Genomic DNA, 5,579 nt, shown 5'->3' on the forward strand with positions numbered 1-5,579 from the left:
CGCCTATGAGCTCAGTTCCTGTGCACAGGTAGTCCCCTGGTTGTTTGCACCGCCAGAGATCTAAAGCTCAGGGTGACACAGTATCTAGTGAAGCTCTTCTGCTCCGGCAGGCAGCGAATAAGGCCATGGGGATTCTCTCCCTGTGCTGGTCTCCAGGCAGGACACAGGCCCCACACCCGGAGGTCTGGCAAATGAACCTCCTATGTGCTCAGTTCCTGAGTGCAAGCAGACCCCTGGCAATTTGCACCTCCAGAGATCTAAAGCTTGGGGTGATACAGTACTTAGTGAAGCTCTTCTGCTCCAGCCTGCAGCGAATATCCAAAGTGTTTGTTTCCTCTCTAATACATGCATGGAAAAAAGACCATGTGAGGACACATGGAGTAGGTCGTTATTCTTCATTTACTTTTTATAGTAGCTTTTCTAAGTTTCTGATATTTAACCTATGCAGTTAATGCTATGGTGTAATGAGGACACCCAACTCTAGCCTCAACTACCTTATGAGTAAATGGCACCCATCTGTGACAAATTATATTAAAGCTCAGCTTTCCCTGTGTTTTTGGAATTTGACCAAGAGTGAGTCTCCAAGTAAATTGAGCCTATAAAAGTAGACTTTAAGTTGTTGGTGTCTATATCCTTGGCATGAGGAAGGAAAGGAACAGGGTTTGGTATGAACCCAGGTCTAGAATAAAACTTCTCAGTTACCTCTAAACTTTCTTTTTCCTGTGCTCCTGAAATACACAGATTAAGAACTTAAATGTTTTTCATTGTAACACCACATTATCTTGTGCCTTGTTAATGGGGCAAGAGCTTTTTGGTTTGTTTGTTTTTTGTTTTGTTTTGTTTTGTGTTTTTGTAATCAAAAAGCAAACTTCAAACATGCCATCTTGGCTGTTTCCAATATTTACTTGTTGGTACTTCTTAGTCTTCTTTGAGATATTCAGAGTCCCCGGGTTTACAGAAGATGAAAATACATAAAAACTCTCAAATGCTTTCTTGGGACACGCCACAACTTCACACAAAGCCAGCTTGATGCCATAAATAACAGCACATTAGGGCTGGAAAAAAGTCAGACTACAGCAACATCCTAAGCTGATTTGGAGGTTGTTCAGTACTATGAACCTATTGCATGTAACAAAAAATTAAGTTCTTCTAGGTTTGTCTTTAAAGAATATTCCGAATTTTTCCTTAGTTTGCCTTTGTTTTGTCTAAAGATGGAGATCAGTGTTTTATTTGAATCTCTCCCTCCCTCAACTCAGAAATCTCATAGTCTCAATTATTTCTCTCAACAATTATGATTATTTTTATTGGATATTTATAGATATCCTTACATTCCTAAAAGTCCCTTTATGCCTTTTAATTTTTATGATAATCTATATAGGCTCCTAGGAGCACACAGATACTTCCTTAGGAAAAATCTGATAGTGGAAAATCTGAAATTTACAGAAGTAATAATGAAAAGTGTGTCCCTTCACATGGTTTTGTAGAGGCTTACAATATCATCTTCCCAATGTGCCTTTGGTACATTCCTTTTTTGCTTCTCAGATCACCAACAGTGTCTTATACCAAAAGTCTCTAAATACAAATTCTAATGATTGGTTGATGAGCCTATTGAGAAAGATAGAGCTATGGATGTATGATTAGCTGCTTCTATTGGAGGTAATTCTTGGAAGGTGAAAGGGTTTCTATGAGCATATAGAAAAAGTTAACATGGAAATGGAACTTACTTTGAAAAGATATTTTGATTAAAATATTTTTTGTGTAGCTGCTTACTACATAAACTAAACCATGCATATGCATATATCATATGATGCCAAAAAAGAAGGAAGGACAAAGTATGGATACTCTGGTCCTTCTTAGAAGTGGGAACAAAATACCCACAGAAAGAGATACAGAGACAAAGTGTGGAACAGATACTGAAGTAAAGACAACCCAGAGACTACCCCACCTAGTGATCCATCCTGTATACACTTACAAACCCAGACACTATTATTGATGTCCACAAGTACTTGCTGAGTGGAACTGGATATAGCTGTCAACTGGGAGGCTCTGCTAGTGCATGAAAAATACAGAAGGGGACACGCTCAGCCAGCCATTGAACTGAGCATAGGGTCCACAATGGGGGGATCTAGAGAAAGGACCCATGGAGCTGAAGGTGTTTGCAGTACCTTAGGAGGATCAATGATATGACACACTCAGTACTCCCAGAGATCCCAGGGACAAAAGCATTTTTCCTTCCTTCTTTTTTGGCATCATATGATATATGAATTTGTGTCTTAGTTATTCCAAGCTTCTGGGCTAGTATCAACTTATCAATGAGTGCCTATGATCAGTTTTCTTTTGTGATTGAGTTACCTTACTTAGGATGACGTTTTCCAGTTCCACCAATTTGCCTAAGAAATGTGCAACATCCTTCGTTATCAGGGAAATGCAAATCAAAACAACCCTGACATTTCACATTACACAAATCATAAGGACTAAGATAAAAAACTCAGGAGTCAGCAGATCTTGGCAAGGATGTAGAAAAGAGGAACACTTCTCCACTGCTGGTGGGACTGCAAGCTGGTACAACCACTCTGGAAATCAGTCGGGCAGTTCCTCAGAAAACTTGGCATGATACTACTGGAAGACCCTGTTAAACAACTCCTGGGCATATACCCAGCAGATTCCCCAGCATGTAATAAGGCCACATGCTCCACTACATTCATAGCAGCTCTATTTATAATAGCCAGAAGCTGGAAAAAACCCAGATGTCCCTCAATGGAGAAATGGATACAGAAAATGAGGCATATTTACACAATGGAAAAATATTTTTCATTTCCTCATTTAAGGATAATGCTGGACAGAGATTACATTTTGAAAATACAAATCTTTGACAAGTCTGAGAAGTAGAGTCTGTTTGTACTCTTTGTCCTGTGTGTCTGTACTAGGAAGGAATTCTGGTTCCAAAGAGTTCTCCAAGGTGACTTGGTTGACAAGAAAGGAGAAGTTATTATGAAGAGACTTATTTCCTGGACTTCAATGCAACAAATGCTGCTGATGTAAGTGTTGACCCAGAAGGTGATAATGCCAAGATTAAAGGCAGAGCTCCTCTCTACAAACTTATTTTATCTTTATTCAGTATTGGCTTTTACCAACATCTGTATGCATATTGTAGAAAATCATGAAGAAGGTGACCACTCATAATCAAAGTTGTACAATAGTGTTTTCCCCAAAGTCCATGAAACCCTGACAAAATGTGCATTGTAACAACCAATATGCTTAAGAAAGCATAGTTGGCATAATCTACCAGTATACAAGTTGGATAACATTTTAAGTATCTCCTGTGACAAGTACTAGAGACAGCAATAAAAGACATGGGATTATAGCTCCATGAAATCACAAAAGTTTCCATTTTCCATATATATTTTTTAACACACACATGTGCGCGCACACACACACACATTTGGGGGAATAAAAAATAAATGCCTATGTCACTAGGATTATAGAAAATGTGAAATGGGAAAATATCAGGCACAAGTGTTTAGTAGTAAATGATAAAGTTTTATGACTGTTCTTTACAAATATTCAGACAATCTTCTAAATGATGAGGATGAGCAAGTTTAAAATTAAGTGCTGTGATTGACAGTTTAAGGAGGCCTTTGTTTTAGATAGGATTTGATAAGACACCCAAGAGAACATCTACAATGAGTCATAGCATTGTAATGTAAAATGGAAAGCCACATTCAATCAGAGTAAACAGTAATTATAAAGGGTGAAGAACATAGTACGATTGAAGTTGGTGTGACAAATTCTGGGAGGAGAGACAAAATAGTACATAAAAGTAGAGAGTTGAACAGGATTTAAGTCATGAAAAAAGTATTAGTGTAGTAGTGTTCTACTGCTGCTTGTATTCCATGGATGAATGCTGCTTCCTCAAGATATAGTTGACCCAATATATACACAAGTGATGCTATATGAAAATTCTTCTCAATGTAACATGTCAATAAAAGTCTCTGGCCATTGATTAGGCAGTTGATGGAGAAAGGTGGGTCTGTATATTCAAGAGCTATTGTTGCAGGTAAAGAGAGAAGACAGAAGAAAGAAAAGATAGAAATCCCTGGGACAACACTCCCAATTTCATTTCCTTTTGTCCAATATTTGTAATCATTACCCAAAATGAAAACATGTTTATAACTCATAAAATGACCAATACCTTCTAACCAATTTAAGAGACTGACATCCTGGTCTTATTATTACTTCTTGCCAAATTGTGGAAAATAATTCTATTTTGTGGACCACCCAAAATTGTAAAACTTTTTTCATCAAAGAAATCTAGTTAACATCATTCTTTGTCCAGTGTCTCTGTGCTGAGAAACTCCATGGCTTATTTGAGGTCTTGACTGTAACAGAATGGAAGATTGGAAGATTTATCTAACTCTGCTGATAGAGTTGTGGAAGCAAGTTCTGAGAGGAAATGGTTTTTGACCCTGTTAAGGAAGATCAACAATGAAGATGGAGAAGAAGTTCCCAATATCTCATATTCTGGAGTGTGAAACTTATCAGAGTTGTCTTCAATTCTGTAATACTATACAAATGCATATAAGAACATTCATATGTAATGTGCAGGGTATTTTAATCAACTAAGGAAGAACAGTAAAGAAAGACAACTTTCTTTAGAGGCTAGTTTGATGATATAATCAAACTGCAATATAAATTTCCCTTCGTGCCACTGGAAACTATGAAATATTTTAGTAAGTCCTGATAATTACATACCCATAAAATGTATTGGGTGTATATAGATATTGGATCCCAGTTGGAGCCTTAGATATCCCCATGCCAAGAGATTAGAATATATATTACCTTTCCTGTTGTTCTTGTCAATCTCTGTCCACTTCTCTGTAGCCAAAATTTTGAGTTTGGTCTTCCTTTATTGCCTCTCATTATTTATAAATTTGGAAGTGTCACATAAATGTTATTTTTTCTCCTGAGGAAATATAATCATAACCTCTCCCACAGGATAATATGTTTACTCTTTTCCATTTTGAGGTTTAGGTCATCTTTAAAATAAACAGGCTCTTTTAATTCAGCCGTTTTATTTTTCTCCATAATCCAATGTCTTTCAGTAGAATGTTTACTAGTATTCAAAAAGTTTAAGTTTAATAAATCACTATAATATCTATATCTGAGTGTCTTTGTTAATTGTAAACCTCTTTTTGTTAATTTAACATCTCTTTTAAAGTACAGTTACATATCTTCATTACTGGCTGTCCTGTAGGATTCTGTGTTATAAAATATTTTATGTCATAATAAGTTAAAAAATAATTTCATCTTATTAGAGACATATGTTGGAGCTTGGTCAGTTTTACACTTGATCTTAGCCAAAAGGCCAAGAAGCGATGCTTGGCAAGTTTCAATTTGTATGTGTATTCTCAGGTACACATACAAATAGCCATAACTTCTAACAAAAATCTTAGCAGAATAGACATTTTGAAAAACTAAGGATGTTATCTGTTGAAATTTGGAATTAATGGTTATCATATGATGTACACATTTTTAGTTTGCCTACCAAACTTGTTAAAATGAAACATCCATTTGCCAAA

The 5,579-nt window shown here is 36.5% G+C and overlaps 1 pseudogene; it reads right to left on the reverse strand.

Moving 5' to 3' along the window:
* Positions 1-5,218: 5,218 nt before the first annotated feature.
* Positions 5,219-5,377, reverse strand: LOC127697990 (uncharacterized; annotated as a pseudogene).
* Positions 5,378-5,579: the final 202 nt, after the last annotated feature.

This window comes from Apodemus sylvaticus, chromosome 12, assembly GCF_947179515.1.
Source record: "Apodemus sylvaticus chromosome 12, mApoSyl1.1, whole genome shotgun sequence".
Classification (NCBI taxonomy): domain Eukaryota; kingdom Metazoa; phylum Chordata; class Mammalia; order Rodentia; family Muridae; genus Apodemus; species Apodemus sylvaticus.